This window comes from Delphinus delphis, chromosome 6 (genome assembly GCF_949987515.2).
Source record: "Delphinus delphis chromosome 6, mDelDel1.2, whole genome shotgun sequence".
Classification (NCBI taxonomy): Eukaryota; Metazoa; Chordata; class Mammalia; order Artiodactyla; family Delphinidae; genus Delphinus; species Delphinus delphis.
In genome coordinates this window covers 68,098,798-68,119,701 of record NC_082688.1, presented here as the reverse complement: position 1 = coordinate 68,119,701, position 20,904 = coordinate 68,098,798, and the positions used below count along the sequence as shown (strand labels likewise).

General features: G+C 39.6%; 1 protein-coding gene and 1 long non-coding RNA gene across 3 annotated transcripts in view; one reads left to right on the top strand and one right to left on the bottom strand.

The window, feature by feature from the left end:
• The window catches only part of DENND4C (DENN domain containing 4C), a 125,368-nt gene extending 110,497 nt beyond the window's left edge, over positions 1-14,871 (bottom strand). For both annotated transcript variants that reach the window (XM_060014786.2, XM_060014787.2), the window contains exon 1: positions 14,482-14,871. The gene's annotated coding sequence lies outside the window, so the exon portion shown is untranslated. The remainder of the gene's footprint in view (positions 1-14,481) is intronic.
• Positions 14,872-15,043: 172 nt separating this feature from the next.
• Positions 15,044-20,904, top strand: part of LOC138414097 (uncharacterized) — a 29,505-nt gene continuing 23,644 nt past the window's right edge. Inside the window, exon 1 of the long non-coding RNA XR_011246501.1 lies at positions 15,044-15,140. This is a non-coding gene — a long non-coding RNA (uncharacterized lncRNA). The remainder of the gene's footprint in view (positions 15,141-20,904) is intronic.

The window sequence follows — 20,904 nt, the reverse complement described above, 5'->3', positions numbered from 1 at the left end:
AAACCCAACCATACCAATAATTTCACTAAATTTAAGTAGTCTACCAAGACAAATGAAAATATATGTCCATGGTACTTGAAAAGATGCTCAACATTGCTCACATCAGGGAAATGCAAATCAAAACCACAATGAGATATCACCTTACACTGGTCAGAATGGCTATTATCAAAAAGATAACAAACGACAAATGTTGGCAAGGGTGTGGAAAAAAGGCAACCCTCACGCACTGTTGGTAGGAATGTAAATTGGTGCCACCACTGTGGAAAACACTATGGAGGTTCCTCAAAAAACTAAAACACAACTACCATATGACACAGCAATTCCACTGCTGGGCATATATTTGAAAAAAAAAAGAAAACACGAGTTCAAAAAGATACATGCACCCCAATGTTCAGAGCAGCATTATTTACGATAGCCAAAATATGGAAGCGACTTAAGTGCCCATCAACAGATGAACAGATAAAGGAGACGTATGGTGTGTGTGGCGGGGCCGGGGAGCACACACACAGTGGAATACTACGCAGCCATAAAAAAGAATGAGGGCTTCCCTGGTGGCGCAGTGGTTGAGAGTCTGCCTGCTGATGCAGGGGACACGGGTTCGTGTCCCGGTGTGGGAAGATCCCACATGCTGCGAAGCGGCTGGGCCCGTGAGCCATGGCGGCTGAGCCTGCACATCGGAGCCTGTGCTCCGCAACAGGAGAGGCCAGAACAGTGAGAGGCCCGCGTACCACAAAAAAAAAAAAGAAAAAAAAGAAAAATACAAATAAACTTGAAAAAAAAAACTGTCCATATAAAAACTTGGATACAATATTCATAGCAACACTACTCAAAATAGCCAAAATGTAGAAACAACCTGACTGTCCATCAACTCATGATGTGGAATTTCCATGCAATGGAGTATTATTCAGCCATAACAAGGAATGAAGTACTACTGATACATGCTGTGACGTGGATGAATCTAGAAAGCATTATGCTAAGTGAAAGAAGCCAGACACAAAAGTCAAACATTATACTATTCCATTTACAGTAAATATCCAGAATAGGCAAATCTACAGAGAAAGCAAGCAAACTAGTGGTTGTCAGGAGGGGGAAGGAGGAGGGAAGGGGAATGGGGAATGACTGATAAAAGAGAAAAAGATTTCCTTTCGGGTGATAAAAACAGTCTGGAACTAGATAGTGATGACAGTTGCGTAACATTGAGAATGTACTAAATGCCACTGAACTGTAGATTTTCAAGTTGTTAACATGGTGAATTTTATATTATGTGAGTTTTGCCACAATTTTTTAAAAAAGGAATGAAGTACTGATACATATAACATGAGTGAACCTCAAAAACATTATCCTAAATGAATGAAGCCAGTCACAAAAGATCACATACTATATGATTTCATTTAAATGAAATGTCCAGAATAGGCAAATCTATAGAAACAAAAACTAGATTAGTGGCTGCCTAGGGCTGGGGTGCGAGAGAGGGGGATTGGATAGTGACTATGAATGGACATAAGATTTCCCTCTGGCATGATGAAAATGCTCTAAATTAGATTATGCCAATGGCTGTAAAACTCTGTAAATATTCTAAGAACCACTGAATTGAACCCTTTAAATGGGTGAATTTTATGGTGTATAAATTATATCTCAATTAAGCTGATTTTCAAAAGCAAATTGTTAAGTGATCTAACCACTCCTAAATAAAGACAGAAACTATTAGACTGGGTTATAAAAAAGAAAGACTCAATTCTAAGCTATCTACCAGAAACAAATTTTAAATATAAAGACACAAATGCATTAAAAGTAAAAGAATGACTGACTTTTGACAAAGGAGCAAAGACAATTCAATGGAGAAAAGATAGCCTCAACAAGTAGTAGTGGGAAAATTAGATGCCCATATGCAAAAAAGAGACTGAGACCTTACACTTTCTACAAAAAATAATTCAAAATGAATCATATACCTAAATATAAAATACAATACTATAAAACTTCTAGAAGAAAACACAGGAGAAAAATCTATATGTGATCTTGGGTTTGGCGATGAATTTTTAGATACAACACCAAAAGCACAATCCACGAAAAAAAACCTGACAAGGTAGACTTTACTAAAAACTTCTGCTCTGTTAAAGACACTGTTAAGAGAATGAAAAGACAAGCCAGAGAATGTGATAAAATATTTGCAAAAAACATATCTGATAAAGAGCTGGTATCCAAAATACAACAAAAACACACAGAACTAAACAGTAAGAAAACAGACAACCCAATTAAGAAATGGGCAAAAGATCTTAACATATACTTCACCAAAGAATATATACATATGGCTAACATGTATATGAAAAAATGCTCAACATCATTAGTCACTAGAGAAATACAAACTGAAATAATGAGATGGCAATACAGACTTATTAGAATGGCTAAAAAATTTCTTAAACTGACAATACCAAATGCTGATGAAGATGTGGAACAGAACCTTTCATTCACTGCTAATGGGAATGCAAAATGGAACAGCCACTCTGAAAGACAGTTTGACAGTTTCTTACAAAGCTAAACATAAGCTTACTGTATGATTCAGCAATCACACGCCTAGGTATTTACCCAACTGATTTGAAAATTTATGTCCATACAAAACCTACATACAATCACCAAAAACTGGAAGCAAAGAAAATGTCCTTCAATAGGTGAACAGATAAAACAAAAACAAAAACCTGATATGTTCAGCGATAAATGAGCTATCAAGCCACAAAAAGACTTGGAGGAACCTTAAATGCATATTGCAAAGTGAAAGAAGGCAGTATGAAATGCTAATATGATTCCTTTTACATGATATTCTAGAAAAGGCAAAAACTACAGAAACAGTAAAAAGAGATCAGTGGTTTCCAGGGTTTTGGGGTTTGGCAGAGAGGGCTGAAGAATTGAAGTGTGGAAACTTCTACAGATATAAAACTATTCAATATGATACTGTAATGGTAGATACACGACATTACACATTTGTCAAAATTTACAACACAGAGAGCGAGCTTTAATGTATGCAAAATTATCAAAACCATTGAGGAGGTCATGGGATCCACTGAAGGAATGTGGAGTAGGTCAAGAGAATATAACTACTACAAATGTTTGAAAACAACCTCACTGAAGGGGTCGGGGTGGAGGGGTGGCGAGATGCTGGCCAAAGTAACTTTAGAAATGAGTAGAGTCTTTAAAACTAAAAGCAACAGGAACTGCAAATAGGCACTCTAGCTGATAAAACTGTTTCACACAGGGGTATGAGTTAACAGTTCTGATACTGCTATACATGTATACTGGAACTGAACAATTACATAAATGGATGACAGACGGTGGGAGCCAGGTTTCTCATTGTCGGAGCAGGTATTTACAGATAAGCAAGGGGAGAAGTATCCATGTAGTAATGGATTAAAGTTGGAGCTCACCACGAATTCATATTTAGTTTAATATACAGATGGTGATATATAGGAAGAGTTATAGATATACAACGGGTTACTATACACAAGTATATTTCCTTGCTCAATCAACTAAGAAGACATAGAAGCAACGACATCCAGTAGCAATCAGCACACCAAGCATGTAGATCTTGCTTTCTAACACCATCCTCCAACAAGAGGAACCAAGGCTCCTTGAAGAAATGACTGATTATAGGACTGGGACAGGAAATACAGGTATCCTTTGCTTTTCAAAAGTTCACTATATGCCACTTCACTTTTACAAAAGACCTACATAAGCACCTATTTTTGCTAATCCAAAACAAATCTGAAAAAAAATTACACTTTTATGGAAAGAGGTGAAAAGCAAAAATAACATTCAGCATTTGTTTTATTTTTTATTTATTTATTTATTTATTTTGCTGTACACGGGCCTCTCACTGCTGTGGCCTCTCTCATCGCAGAGCACAGGCTCTGGACGCGCAGGCTCAGCGGCCGTGGCTCATGGGCCCAGCCGCTCCGCGGCATGTGGGATCCTCCCGGACCGGGGCACGAACCCATGTCCCCTGCATCGGCAGGCGGACTCCCAACCACTGCGCCACGAGGGAAGCCCTATTTTTTATTTTTTTAACATCTTTATTGGAGTATAATTGCTTTACAATGGTGTGTTAGTTTCTGCTTTATAACAAAGTGAAGCAGCTATACATACACATATATCCCCATACATACAATGGAACATTACTCAGTCAGCATTTGTTTCGCAGCAAGCAGTTATAAAGGCAGTGTGCACCCCAAGCAGAGAGAGGAGAATGGCACCACCAAGCTCCTTCCCCAGGAACTACACTCCGCATCTCAGCATCAAGCTGATATAGCTTTGAACTGTGTAAGCATCTGTGCTTCATCTTGATTTATTGTGTGCATTCGTTAACAAGATGTGTCCTAAAGTAACTGTTTCTTCACTTTACACCATTCTGGCTTAGGAAAGGTTTCATAGGAACACTCTAGTACTTTCATATAGCAGGGGAAACCTTTATACAAAATGAGCCTGCACAGACACAGAAAACAAACTTATGGTTTCCAAAGGGGAAAGGGGGGGTAGGGACAAATTAGGAGTTTGGGATTAACATATACACACTACTATATATAAAATTGATAACCAACAAGGACCTACCGTATAGCACAGGGAACTACACTTAATATTTTTAATAACCTATAAGGGAAAAGAATCTGAAATACATATATACACACACACACACAGACACACACATACACAATCACTGAATCACTTTGCTGTACACCAGAAACTAACACAACATTGTAAATCAACTATAATTCAATTTTTAAAACTTGAGAAAAAAATTTTAAAAACAAAGTGAAAAAAACAATAAAAACAAAAAAACCCAAAATGAGCCTGGAGCATTTTTTCAGTGCCAGAATTAACAAACATGCAAACAAACAAGAACAACAACAAACCCACATTTATGGGTGTATGTCAAAGGAGCATAGGAACCAACTAAAAGAGCTCCCAATAGCCAAGGCTAGAACAATTTGAACAAATAAAGTAGTACTGGATTATAACCCAAAGCATAAAATAAATATCTGTAAGTCCATGCTGATATAAATTAATGATATGAATAAATTAATAAATGAAGGAAAAGAGACAACTTTCCCATGCAAAGGAATTCTAAATAACTTAAGCAGATACTCTGTCCTCAAGGAGTGTGTAATCCCCTACTCCTTAAGTGTGGGATAAGCTTAGTGACTTCTTCCCAAAGAGTACAGAATGGAAAGGGGGAGGAGAGTAACTTTACGGTGAAGAACATGATAAACACGACCTCAGCCAGGTAATCATAACCAACATCAAAATCACAAGTCATGTTGACAGTATGTACCCCTGAGATGATGTAACGAAGGTGGCACTTTATCTCTGCAATCTTCCTCATAATCTAACCTTAAAAAAAACAAAATTGGAAGAATTCCAATAAAGGGAAATCCTGCAAAATGCCTGACCAGTTCTCCTCTGAAGTGTCATGGTGATCAAGAACAAGGATAATCTAAGAAACTGTTACACCCAAAAGTAGTCTACGGAGACACAACAACTAAATGTAACAAAGTGGTATCTGGATGGGATCCTGGAACAGAAAAAGGACATTAGCTAAAAACTATGGAAATCTGAATAAACTATAGACTTTAGTTAATAATAACATATCAATATTGGTTCATTAATTGTAACAAACATACCATACTAATATAAGATGTTAAGAACCTGGGTCTGGGGTATAGAGAACTCTCTGTACTATATTCTCAATTTTTCTGTAAATCTAAAATTGTTCTAAAAAGTAAAGTATTTTTGAAAAGGTACAAGGATGCAAAAATATATGTTATGTACATTTTAATCATAAGAAAGCTAGAGTGGCCATATTAATAACAGGTAGACTTCGGAGCAGGGATAACGAGAAACATTTCATAATAACATAAAAGTTAAATCATCAAGACATAATCCTAAACATGTACAGATCTAACGAGAGCATTATATAAGCAAAAACTGACAAGTTAAAGGAGAAATAAACAGATCCATAATTAAAGAGAATTCAACACTCCTCATTCAGTAATTCATAAAACAGGTATGCAGAAAATCAGTAAGGATACATAAAATTTGAAGAACACTATCAACTAACTTGACATAATTAGTATTTATAGAACATTCCATCCAACAACAGCAAAAATCCACAATCTCTTCAACTACACACAGAACATTCACCAAGATAAACCATATGCTGGCCCATAAAACAAGCCTGGATAAATTTACAGTAAGTCCCCTATACATACAAACGTTCAGGTTTCGAACTTTCAAAGACATGAACGTGTGTTTACATGTCCAATCACGTAAATTATTTCAAGTATCTGGCGTACATCATCATGTGCCTGCATCCTCTACAAGTGGTTGTGCTTTTGTGTACTTTACTGTACAGTACTGCTGCTGTGCAACATGAGGAGCTTACTAATGAACACCTGATGGAATTGGAGGCCCAGAGAAAGGACGAAGAGAGACAAGAGGAAGAAAAAGTAACTGAAGAACTGAAGAGATTGATGACGCAGGAAATGGCAAGGGGATTTTCTTTATTTGAGGAGTCACTGTTAGTTTTTGAGGCATAGGACTCAAACATAGAACGGTACACGAAGGTTGCAGCAGCTGTTCAGAATGCAATCCAGTGCTGCCGTGTCATCTATGACAGAAAAAAAGAGCTACTACCCAGACATCACTGGAACGTTTTCTCAAGAGGGTAGATAGAACTGAATCTAGCAAGGAACCAGAACCTGTGCCATCAACGTCAGGCATGAATGAAATTGCAGCCTGCCCTCCATCCCCTATTGCTGACGATCCTTCAGCTCTACCATCTCCCACGTCCTCTCGCTCCTCCAGTCAGTAACTCTTCTTGCCTGTTCACTTGGTGCCAGCCCCTGTAAGCCAGCTGTTGTACTGTACACTGTACTTTTCAAGGTACTGTACTGTAAGATTAAAAATGTTTTCTTTATTTATTGTGTTTGTTTTTTATGTATTATTTGTGTGAAAAGTATTATAAGCCTATTATAGTACAGTACTATATAGCTGATTGTGTTAGTTGGGTGCCTAGGCTAACTTTGTTTGACTTACAAACAAACTGGACTTGTGAACGTGCTCTCGGAACAGAACTCATTTGTATGCAGGGGACTTACTATAAAAGACTATAAAACATACAGAATATGGAATGAAATTTGGAATAACAGAAAGATATCTTATAAAATTTCCCCGATATTTCAAAACTAAACAACACTCTTCTAAATAATCCATTAATCAAAAAAGAAACTGTAGGGCTTCCCTGCTGGTGCAGTGGTTGAAACTCCGCCTGCCGATGCAGGGGACACAGGTTCGTGCCCCAGTCTGGGAAGATCCCACATGCCGCGGAGTGGCTGGGCCCGTGAGCCATGGCCGCTGAGCCTGTGCGTCCGGAGCCTGTGTGCCGCAACAGGAGAGGCCACAACAGTGAGAGGCCCGCGTACCGCAAAAAATTTAAAAAAAAAAAAACTGTAAGAGAAATCAGAAAATATTTTGAACTAAATGAAAATAACAGAAATCAATTTGTGAGATGCAGCTAAAGCAATGTTTAGAAGGGTATTCTTCTAAATTTATTATTACTTATATTAGAAAAGAGGAAAGCTTTTCAATCAGTAATCTAAGTGTCCACCTTGAGATGTTAGAAAAAGAAAAGCAAATTAAACCAAGAGTAAGTAGAGGAAAAAATTAAAAGAAGAGAAATCAGTAAAATTGAAAATGGACAAGCAATAGAAATCCATGAGTCTAAATCAAGAAAAAAAACAGGAGGCAGAAATTACCAATGAGTAATGAAAGAAAGTACATCATTACAAATCCTTTAGACATTTAAAAACTAACAAGGAAATATTATAAACACTTTCATTCCATTTTCAACGTAGATGAAATGGACATTTTTTTAAGACACAAATTTCCAAAACTGACATAAGAAGAAACAGAAAATCCAAACAGTCCTATATATATGAATTGCCAATAACCACCAAAAGTAGGAAGAGGCAATGAAGGACTCTTTCCTGAGCCTTCAGAGTGGGCACCTTGATTTTAGATTTACAGTTTCCAGAACTGTGAGAGAATAAATTTGTTAATTAAACCACATGATTTGTGGTTATTTGTTATGGCTACCCTAGAGAAACTACAACACATGTTAATATTTTGGACGTAGTAGAATAAAAAATGTATTAAAGGTATGAAATTTAATTTTTGTTACTTCTTAGTGTGGAGCTACTAGAAAACTCAAAATTACACATGTGGCTTACATTATTTCTAGTGAAGACCACTAATCTAGCTAGTGCAATAAGGCAAGAAAAAACTAAAGGAATACTGATTGGAAATGAAGAAGCAAAATTTGGCTTTTTCTGTAGACATGATGATTATGTATTAAGAAAATCCTAAAGAATCCACATAAAAGCTACCAGAACTGAAAAGTGAATGCAGTAAGATAGAATACAAGGTCAACTTTGTATTGCATTTTTATATACTATCAAGAAACAATTTTGAAAAAGAAAATTTAAAATACAGTATCACTGGGCTTCCCTGGCGGCGCAGTGGTTGACAGTCCACCTGCCGACGCAGGGGACGCGAGTTCGTGCCCCGGTCCGTGAAGATCCCACATGCCGTGGAGTGGCTAGGCCCGTGAGCCATGGCCGCTGAGCCTGCACGTCCAGAGCCTGTGCTCCGCAACAGGAGAGGCCATAACAGTTAGAAGCCCGCGTACCGCAAAAAAAAAAAAAAGTATCATTGACAATAGTTAGCATCAAAAAACATGAAATACTTGGGGAATCAATTGAACAAAATGTGAGCAATACCTATAAAATGAAAATTACAAAACACTGCAAAAAAAACCCTAAAGATATTTAAATAAAGAAAAGATATGCCGGGTTTCCCTGGTGGTGCAGTGGTTGAGAGTCCGCCCGCCGAGGTGGGGGACACGGGTTCGTGCCCCAGTCCGGGAAGATCCCACATGCTGCGGAGCGGCTGGGTCCATGAGCCATGGCCGCTGAGCCTGCGTGTCCGGAGCCTGTGCTCCACAGCGGGAGAGGCCACAACAGTGAGAGGCCCGCGTACCGCAAAAAAAAAGAGATATGCCATGTTAAAGTATGAGAAGACTCACTATTATTAAAATGTCAATTCTCCCTTTCAGGCTTATTGTAGAAACTGACACTCTTATTCTACAATTTATAAGAAAATGCTAAGGATATAAAATAACCAAAACAATTTTGATAAAAACACAATGGTAAAGGAAAAACACTACCTGATTGCAAGGCTTGCTATAAAGAAACAGTAATGAAGACAATACAGTATTGGTATAAAGACAGACATTTAGACCAACAGAACAGAGAGAGACCAGAAACCAACCCACGGTTAATAAATAAATAAATTAATTAATTAAAAGGAATCACATCTCACATAACCTCCAACCCAGTAAGGGGGACTAATATGAAGAAAGGAAGAGACAGAGGGAGGGAAGGAAGGGAAGAAAGAAAAATTAAACTCTACAGAATAAAATAACAAGATGCTATGATAACACCTGATCTCGCTAACTAGACAGTGTGATCAGGAAAGACCTCTCAGAAAAGTAACAGGTAAATGGAAGAGTACATATAAAGGCTCTAAGGGAAGGAATCTAAAAGTAGGCCAGTGTGGCAGGTGCACAGTAGGCAAGGAGAAAATAAGACTACAGAGATAGGGCTTTTCAACCAGAGGAAAATGTCTGTATAGTTCTCTATTCTATCAACTTTTTTCCATCCCTACCACTGCTGTTCTCAATTCTCATCTAGATGCCTACAAGACCTCCTAGCTGATGAACCTGCAGCCTCACTCAAGTTGGTCTCCCAAATCCATCCTTCACAACTGAGCCAAAGATATTTAACAGCTTAAAATTATTAAATGGCTCCCTGTTCCCTGCAATGTATAGTCTTAATTTCCTTTCTGACTTTTAAGATCCTTCATGACACAGCCCCTACTTACCCCTCCAGCTTATGCCCCACTTCCCTCCAAAACTACCTGTGGCCCCACACTAAGTTACTTGCATCTTAATAAAACCCACCACATGCTTTCATTACTTTGTGCCTTTTCACATCTTTGAGTTTTAAATCAAATGTCTCCTCTGTAAAGCACCTCTAATACACACCAAACACACTTAGGTATTTCTCTCTGCTCCTATAGCATCATTTGCTCTATTCTAGATTTGTCATGATGTGGTAGTTATGATGCTTACCTACAAGACTATGATGTTTATTCTACTAGACTTTAATATACAGACTGTATGTTATTCATCTTTTTATCCCTAGCAGATAGCAAGTACCTATTTAACAAAGACTTTTTTGCATAATTAAAAAATAGAGACTCCTAACATTTATGCTTTTAGGATCTAAGCATCCCTAAAGTAAGCATACACAATGACAAACTAGATTCAAGGAATCCTTTAAAATATTTCAAAGATTTAAAAAATCCTATAAAATGACTCTTCCATAAGTCAAATAATTAAAAATCTAGATTTTTAAATATTAAATTTGGTTGAAATGCGGTCCTCTTAGAAATATTTATGCCCCACAATATTACCATAAGAATTAAAAATTTTAGGGACTTCCCTGGTGGTCCAGTGGTTAAGACTCTGTGCTTCCAATGCAGGGGCTGCGGGTTCAATCCTGGTCAGGGAACTAAGATAGGTCGTGGCCAAAAAAACTAAATAAATAAATTATATATATATATATGAATATTACTTATTATATTGAAAAATAAAATTAATAGAATTATTACAGAAACTTGTAGCAAGTAAGAGAAAATTACAAATTTATATTTTAATCCCTATTCAGTGAATTCAAGTCACAAATGCACATCTACAGTTTTCACCTTGCTTTCAGTTCTCAATCAAATACCATATTGTAGGAGCCCTCATGATCCACTGCAAAGGAAGTAGTTCAAAGAATGTTTACATTTTCAAAAGTTTAATTTGGCTTGGACCATCATACTAGCAAAAAGATTTCATTATAGCATTATTTTAAGATTGAAAAAGTGGAATTACTAAAATATTAAAAGACAGAATAGAGAACAAACGTATGGACACCAAGAGGGGAAAGTGGGGGGGGGGGGGCGGGTGTGGGATGAATTAGGAGATTGGGATTGACATGTATACACTAATATGTATAAAATAGATAACTAATAAGAACCTGCTGTATAAAAAATAAAATTCAAAAAAATAAAAGAGTAATGGTTAAATAAACTGTGACAGTACAACTTTGGACTACTACAAAATGATAAAATATAGCAATATGTATTACAATATTATGTTTAAAAAGACAATTGTATGAACATTAGCCACAGAATTATACGCAAGTATAGACAGGATTAGTATAGTATTATACTAATATACTATAGAGGACTCCCCTGGTGGCGCAGTGGTTAAGAATCCACCTGCCAATGCAGGGAATACAGGTTCAAGCCCTGGTCCGGGAAGATCCCACGTGCCGCCGAGCAACTAAGCCCGTGCGCCACAACTACTGAGCCTGCGCTCCAGAGCCCGCGAATCGCAACTACTGAGCCCACGTGCCACAACTACTGAAGCCCGCGCGCCGAGAGCCCGTGCTCCGCAACAAGAGAAGCCACCGCAAGGAGAAGCCTGCACACCACAACGAAGAGCAGCCCCCGCTCGCTGCAACTAGAGACAGCCCACGCGCAGCAACGAAGACCCAACGCAGCCAAAAAAATAATAAAAATAATAAAGAAAACCTTACTTAAAATATATATATATATATATATATAATAGAAGTATAACAGAACTAGACTACAGAAAATTGTAAATGTAAGCAGGGAGAATTCATTTCTTTCTTTTGAATTTCTCTTAATCATGTTATATTCTTTTCCACTAAAAAGTTAGTTTTCAAATAGTACATGAAGAGAATTGTATTACATTTACTTACTTATATGTAAGTATTATGTACTGACATAAATTTAAACAAAAACTTTAAGTTTAAAAACTACCTAATTTTTTCCCACAAAATACTAAGTTTTAAATTTCAAATAATAAAGTTATCTGATTTTGGAATTTCCTACAATCTGATGCTAAAGACCTACCCTTTTACACCAGCTATACTATGTAAACTCATTCCCCACGTTTTAACACTTTTAGAGTAATCTCCAATTCCCACAAGGCATCCCATCACTGCAAGTCTGTCAAACTGACAATCTTAAAAAGGAGGTACAACTTGTGGTACCAGCACAGAGAAGATAAAATTTTAATTCATGTACTATGAAAGCTTATTTGCCCTTACTAAGTTTCAGCAGATACATTATACTGGAAATACAAATTAAAACAAATTCCATTTGCAAATCAAAAAGACCAAATGAAACAACCTGCCTCTGACTCAGCAGCTTTTTTACTTTACAACCTGTACTTAAGTTGCAAGGATAAGACTGAAACCTAACTTTCAAACTGAGAAGTAAAACCAGTGCAAAATCAATATTTGTCTTGGCAGGAAACTCCAATAAAAATATGAGATGTTTTGGTCTCAACTTGAGATATAGAAAAGCAAAGGTGCCTCCTTGGGTTATTATTTATCATGCAAAATCCCTTGTCTATAGCTACAAATTAGCTTTTATTGCAGATACTTAACATGTTTCTTTATAGGCAGCGCCTCAGCCAAATAACCTTCCAAATCTGGCACCATGAATTGTTACAGCTTACACACCACTGCAGTTCCTTGTAATTTAAAACATTTGCGTTTTAAGAACAGTCTCCACACACCAACTCTACTGCCAATTTCTCCAGCTGAAAGCTCGAGTTTATACTACAAAATACTATATTTACTCTCAACGACAGAATGCGCTCGTTTACAAATTACACAAGAATAAATGACTCCAATACACAACTTAAAAATGTCTAACATCATACCTTTTCCATTATCCAAATTAACAAGTCTAAACAGCAGTACACTAAGTGAGGTACTATGACCAAAGTTAACTGCCATATCATCAGTTCAGTAAAATCAGTAATACACAAGACAGACCCCTAATCCCAATCAACTATTTAGCAAAATGGCCACAGGGGATACCAATGAGGGGAAAGTGTGGATTGAGTTTGCCATTACTAGAAAAACGAGTCAAAGCAAGTCTGTACCAGAGGCAGATTAACCTCATGAATACAAATCTAAGTTCATTTCTGAGTTCCAGTCTCACACCAAGAAGGCAGTTTATCAAATTTTTAACAGTAACACAAAGAACAGGGCAAAAAATAAAATAGAGAACTTTTTTTTTTCATGGTAACGTTGATAAAGAACAGGTATCCTTCAATGCTCAGAAATGAATTTTTCCTTTTACAACCAGTTTTTCTCTTATCACGTGTACACAGAAAATCCTACAGTTCTCTGCATTTCAGATAGCTTAATACACACGATCACCTCAAATCAAATATTTATTGAAAACTTACCTCCTTAGCACAAACATTCTCTCCTTACTACATCCTTCGCCTTCTAAACTGAGACCGGAAGGGAAAACCTACTCCTACGATAAATTAGAGTCTAGGGAGAACATCTTAACACGAGTTTGCACACAATTAAGCAGGTTCAGTAAATCAATTACCCAGACTACAATGCTTGACAATTTCTCTGAAGCAAAAACACACAGCTTAGGGTTCATTACTGGAGATGACTCTTTCCCTCGCATTTACACAAGTAACTTCGGTAACTGCCCTAAATTTTCCCGTGTGAAACAAACAGTTAATAGGAAGGAGGGGGAGTACTATTTAAAAACTGGGTCATTTCCTATGTATTCTGATGAAGTACGATCTTCGAGAAGGAAAAGGTCTATGAAGCAGAAAAAGAAAAGAAGAGGGGAATAGATGACAGCATCCTCAATGCAGAAAAGTTACAGCTCTTTACTGGAGTCAGCAATAGGGGCTCATTAGTTGGTTTTTTGGTTTAGTCACTCGGAGTTGAATGAAACCTGCCTTCCTAAAAGTCATCGCCAACAAAGAAGCCCTGAGGATCCGCCACGGCAAGGCGGAGGAGGAAATGTCCTCAATTCACCTGAGACACCTGCCCAGGTCCCCAGTTCTCTCCCCGCCCTGGCCCCCAACCCCCTCGGGTACCCCGGTCCACGCCCCTTGCCCCCCACCCAGGCGGCAGTCTCCTCGGCGGTCCCGAAGGCCCAGACCCCTCGCGCTTCCTTCCACCGCAGTGGCTCTCCGCAGCCGGGGCGGCGGCACGGGGAGGCCCTTCCCGAGCGGCCTCTCCCCCATCACACCCCGCAGGCTCCGGGGACTCCCCGCCCCCGGAAACCGCAGAGAAACTAGGCCGAGAATGCCAGTCCAGGCCACTCTACGCCTTCTCGGCGACCCCTGCACGCCGGCCCTCGGAACCCAGCCCTCCGAGCTGCTACCTGCCCAGCGCCCACCCGGCCCGGGAGCGCGGGTCTAGATGACGGGCGGCGCAGGGTTCCTCCGCGAAAGGCCCTCCGCCGCAGACTCACCTGCCGCCCGCTCCTCCTTCAGCGCCACCCGGGCACAGCCCCTTCCTGGGGCATGAAAGCGCCGGCTTCGGGCCTGGGCGCCCTCGACAGGGAAGGGCCGGGGATTTGCTCTGGCGGCCGCCGCCGCCACTGCCGCCACCACCGCCGCTCTGCGCCTGCGCCGCCTCCCGGGCTGGGTCTCGAGGGGCGCCGCTTGCAACGAGGGGTAACAGCCGGGAGCGCGAGCTCGCGCCGGCGCCTCGGCTCACCCGAGGCCGGTAGTGCGGGCGGCGGGTTGCCTAGGAGCTGCGTGCTGCACTGCTGCCCCGACAGCTGACGGCCATGTTTCTGTTCCCTTTTTCTTTTTTTCTCCCTCTCCTTCCGCCCCTTTCCACAGAACAGCACTTTCCTTCCCCCCTCCCGCTCCCTTTCCTACTGCGGGGGCGGTGGAAAAAGGCGTGGGGGAGGGGTGGGGAAGGGAGGACGCGGGGGCGGGGCAGCGCTCGAGCCCCGCCCCCGGGGAGGGCCGAGGCCGCACGGCCAATGCTCCCCTCCCCCACGCACCCCGCCGCGACACCCTCAGGGCGCGGGGGTGCCAGTGCCGACAGCCCGTGAGCCCCGCCTCCGCGTGCGCGCGGCGGGTCCCGAGCAGAAACAGAGCCAGGGAGAAAGGACTCAAGGTACTGCTTTGCACCCCTTCCTGCGGCTCTCAGACTCGCCTGTGGTGCGGCTTTATTGCCTTGGCCTCAAGCAGGTGGCGGCTGATCTTTTCTGGTTTTTCAAAGGCGAGGAAAGGGACTCCGAGTCCGTCAAAGTCACTGAGGACAGTGCTGAGAGAGATGCAGGTCTCTGGATGAGAAGTTTCCTTCCCAGGATGGGAGTTGGAATTCCCACGTACGACAGGGCGCCTCTCAGGCAGTAGAGAGACCCGCCGACTGGGGCTTGCCTAAGTCCTTCCTGGCTGCAGCGGCCCTTCAGAGTCCTTGACCGCGCTCGGTGTCGCTACCTCGGCAGAGATTTGGGGATGGGAACTCGGTACTTGGAAATTGCTCGTTTAAATAATCAGTCCTCTCAGGCCTCCTAAATAACTGTAGCCTCCTTATCCACACGGCTGCGTGCATGGTCCGTTCCCTTAATGCAAACTTTATGAGATATTGTTAACTACGCTTTGAAATAATTATATATATGTAATTATATATACATGGAAAAATAACAACTAGTTATTCAGGAAGAAGCAAATGGTTTGAAACAAATTAGGAGAACTCTTTTACCTCCTGGCAAAAAAACCTGGCGAGTGACTTCACAGATTCCATGGCAGGTCAGAATTAGAATTGGCAAGATTTGTGCACTAACGATGAGTATTCACATACATAATGATCATTTTCCTGAGAATTACTCTCTCCTTATTAAATCTGTATTTTTGCTGCAAAGTATGAGATTAAACCTCGGTCATGAGGGTCCTGTTGTCAACTTACTTCCAAAGTTTATTGCATATATGGATAGTTTAAATTTTGTAGCCAATAGCAGAAACTATTTCCCTGACCACGTTAGCAGTAAGAATTGATTCAGTAGAAAGAAACAGCAACAAAAAATGTCTTATTTAATAATAGTTTGGAGTCATTCTGAGCCTAGTGGAAACCAGTCTTTGACAGTGACCATCTGGACCGAAGTTTAGAAAGGAACTAATACTTCAGAATTCAGCTTGTTGACTTCTTGTCCTTCCTTTCTCAAGGGCAAATTAATTAATAGTTTAAAATCATTTACAAGATTTTGTAATGGGTACATTTTATTAACAGTCATAGATTGAGGGGTTTTTCCCTCTTTTCACAGTTTTTTGCACCCACAGAAATGAAAAATGGAAGAAACCAGTATATCTCTTCCATTTGATTGAGAAATTTTTCTCAATTTGCAGTGTAGGATTTAAGGATGTCTTTAATTTTTTTTCACTATTTTAATTGTCCTATAGATTTACCATACATTTCCATTGCCATATTCTACCCAAAATTTCATAGAATGAACTTGTATGTTTGGGGTCTAATTTTTTGTCTAAGGTAGCTATTAAGTCTGAAAGTCCTTGAGTCAGCAGCAGCCTTTTCAACTGCACTCTTATGGACCCAGGGCTAAAATAAGTTCCTCTTAATTTTTAACACATATTTACTGTCTAAAAAGTGGGAAGGGAGCTGGAGAGCCCAACATAGCATAACATATATCATAATTGTTTTCGTGATGGTATCACAGTTTCCATTGAGTCTGTATAGATACAAGAATGCATAAAAGAATCAGCCCACTGAAGAGGGGCATACAGACATCAGATTGGGCATGGTCAATTTCTGCAGACTTCTGCAGATCAGCAGTGCAAAGGAGTTGAATGGAAACATTGAAATTTTTCTTAAAATAAGCAAGATGTTTTAGGCAGACATCTTCAGTGCTGCAGCAGCCACGTTATTTTCATCTTCCTAGTTGTTGTCTTCAGAAACTCCTAAACATTGCTTTTCATAGAAATATTCAAAGACCTTTATACTACTATGCTTTTTTTGTTATGCTCACTAGTTTTATTTTTTAGGTTCCACATATAAGTGATAACATATAGCATTTGTTACCATTATCTATTGTCAGATTTCTCTATCTGACTTAATTCACTAAGCATAATACCCTCTAAGTCCATCCACGTTCCTGCAAATGGCAAAATTTCATTCTTTTTTATGGCTGAGTAGTATTCCACTGTGTGTGTGTGTGTGTGTGTGTGTGTGTGTGTGTGTGTGTATCACATCTTTATCCATTCATCTGTTGATGGCCACTTAGGTTGCTTCCATATCCTGGCAATTGTACATAGTGCTGCTTTGAACATTTGGGTGCATGTATCTTTTGAATTAGTGTTTTTGTTTTCTTCAGATATATAACCAGTAGTGGGATTGCTGGATCATATGGTAATCCCACTTTTAGTTTGTTGAGGAACCTCCATACTGTTTTCCACAGTAGCTGCACCAATTTACATTCTCATGAACAGCCCTGTGATAGCTTGTGTGTATTCACATGTCACATTTTCTTCCAAATCCCCAGTACCTCGCAGAGTATCAAGTACATGATAGGCTCTCAAAAAGTACTTGATGAATGACTGAAATAAATCAGACCATGGTTCCCTCACTTTCTTCTACTCTGTCCTTAGGCAGGTTACTTAATTTTACTCATCTTTAAAGTGTGTGGAATGATGTTCATAAATAAGCTCATTTATTAATTTATAATAAGCTATAATTATCAAAGAGACCAGTTCAGTAATCAATACTTAGCATATGTGATAGATGGCCTCTCATTCATTATAGCTTACCCTGGTAATGATCCCTGCCTCCTGGTTTATGCCCTTGCGTAATCCCCTTCCACTGACTGTGGGGTGGTCTTACTGACTGGCTTTAACACGCAGAATACATCAGAAGCAATGAGATGTCTCTAACAAGATGAGGTTATAAAAAAGACTGGGGCTTCAGTCTTGGATTTTCTTTCTCACCTTCTTGGGTTGCTCACTCTGGGGGAAGCCAGCTAGCATGTCATCAGGCAGCCTTGTAAGTGATTTCAAAAGTGGATCCTCCCCAAGATGAGCTTTGAAATGACTGCAGCCACAGCCAACACTTTGATTGCAGCCTCTTGACAGACCCTGAACCAAAATCCAGCTAAACTGCTCCTGGATGCTTTACTCACAGAAACTATGAGATAATAAATGTTTCTTGTTTCCAAAATATTGGTGTAATTTGTTGCACAGTAATAGATAAATAAAAGAGCACAGTAATACCTAGAAGATAGCAAGTGCTCATTAACGGTAGCCCTTCCTGGGAATTCTCTGGCGGTCCAGTGGTTAGGAACCCATGCTTTCATTGCTGAGGACCTGGGTTCAATCCCTATTCGGGGAACCAAGATCCCACAAGCCATGTGGCATGGCCAAATAAAAAAAGGTAGGTCCTCCTTTATTGATTATATCTGGGTTCAGCATGTGATACTTAGCATCCTATAATGCCAAGTTAAATGACAGTGTTTACAGTTGCAGTAAGAGAAGGTATCCAGGATAAGTGGAGAGACTAACTTGCCTGATATGTTATTTGTAAACTATCTTTGCTTCAAGAGAATCATTAAAATGTATTTCATATGATGTCTAGGACTTGCTTCAGAATAATACAATGGGAGCAAGAAGGTGAGTAAGTAGGGGTTTAGGTAAAATAAAATTGGACATGTGTTGAAGCAGAATGTTTGGTACTTGAGGGTTCCTTATGTTGTTCTCTACTTTTTATGTCTTTTTGAAATTTTCCATATTAAAAAAGTTGTTTTAAGTATTCCATGAAATTGTAAGTTTAGAATTGAGGGGAATCTTTAAGAGATTATCTAGTCTAATTAACTCATTTAATAGATGGGGAAATTAAGGCCCAGCAAAGTTTATTGACTTACCTAGAGTCTCCCAGTCTCAGTTTTGGTGATTTCATAATTGAGTATTGAGTAGAAACTACAGTTGACACTTGAACAACATGGGTTTGAACTGCGCAGGTCCACTTATACGTGCGTATTTTTCAATAAATGAATGCTACAGTACTACACCGTCTGTAGTTGGTTGAATCGTTGGATGTAGAATTGCAGATATGGAGGGCTGACTATAAAGTTATATGCAGATTTTTGACTGCATGAGGGGATTTGCACCCCTAACCCATGTGTTGTTCAGGAGTCAACTGTACTAAATTCATGGCTCTTTATTTTCCCAAACAGAATAACTTGCTCCAGATTTCCTATAATCCACACTATGTAGACTAACAAGGTACTGGTTCCAGCCCCTCATAATCAGTTTTCAAAAACATAGCCTTTGAAGGCCTGGTGCTTCATACCCGTAGGCACTCTTAGTTATTCTTTTAGAAAGAGTTTTTAGTAAGAATGACATCAACAAACACTAGATCTGCTTTATTCATACGATATCTAAATGACTCTGTGTGTTCTGCTCTCCACAGGGAGCCCTAGCACACTCTTCTCTTTGTGCTGCACTCCAGTATCTTATCTGGCTGGGGACTCTGTCTCAACTTTATCAGAACAGGCTCATCTAGAGTCTTTCAGAGTTACTCAGCACATTCTTTATCCAGCTCTCTCCAAACATGGCTGGAGTAGGAGTGGGAAGGACTGACACAAGGCTCTTGGTCAGAGGAGAGTAAGTGTTCCCCGAGAACAATGTCCCAACAGATCATAAAGAAGAGTTTAGAGAAACTAAACTCTTAGCAGGGAGAGAGAAACAGAGAAAGATAATGGACAGAGAGGCTGAACAGGAAGGTAGTCTATATGAATATCTGAGTCACAAAACCTGCTGCCCATGACTGGCTTTTGTGAGCTCCCGACAGTATTTCAAGTGGAGGAAATAGTCCTCCACCCTCACTCAGTCTTTCCCCACTGTTGGAAACCAGTGTCTGTGCTAACTTGAATACCACTTTAGCACCTACCAAGTCCAAATATGACCATCTGCCCTAAATGGCACTGGTCCATATCTATCCATCCAGACATGTTCCTAGTTTCCCAAAGGCCACAGGACTGTCACTTATCCTGAGCTCAGCACTTACCTGTTTCCTCCAAACCCGTTTTTTTCTGGGCCTCAGTTATGATATTCCTCACATCATAGCAAGTTGTCCTGAGCACCGATCAAAAAATAGTTATATTCTTTATTTCAAAGATTAATTTTTAAAAACATTTTATTATAGAAAACAATAAAATATAAACAAAAATAGCAGTATAATGAACTCTTCTGTATCCATCATCCAGGTTCAACTCATAGTTAATCTTGTTTCATGTGTGCCCTTCTGACTTCTTTCTTTGAGTATTTTGAAGCGAATACTCAACATCTCATTTCATCTGTAAGTATTTCAGCATGTATCTCTAAAAGATAAGGACATTTAAAAAACCATACCCACAAAGCCATTCTTGCCATTAAAAAACTTTTTTAATCAACATTTTAGTAAATACTTTGTTAATTTTTTTTAGTGACAAAGAACCTAGAAATATTGATATTGTGTCCTCTCTCACCCCTTCCCACTCCTTATGGATCTATTCCCTTGGATACAACTCCTGCCCAGAGGGTTTGAGTTTGCTGTACACCTCTTTGATTGGTGAACTAGTAACTAGAATGTTACTAGAATGTTACTGTCCCATTCCCAACTTTTTTCTAGTTTCCTCCATGCTTCAGAGAATGTAAGGTAGGGATTCTTTCCTTTCAAGTTTCCCCCCCTAAAGATGGTTCATTAGTCAGTTCAAAAACTCCATAATACATAAGAATCAGAGACTGCCTAAAAATCTCAAAAGTGATACTCTATTTCCAATTTACAGTTAATCTGAGTGCAATAGGCAAAATAATGCTTGACCTGCCCTAACAAAAAAAGAATTGGGATCTGATGCTGATACCCTTTAATACCTATTCAAATTTCCCCCTAGTTT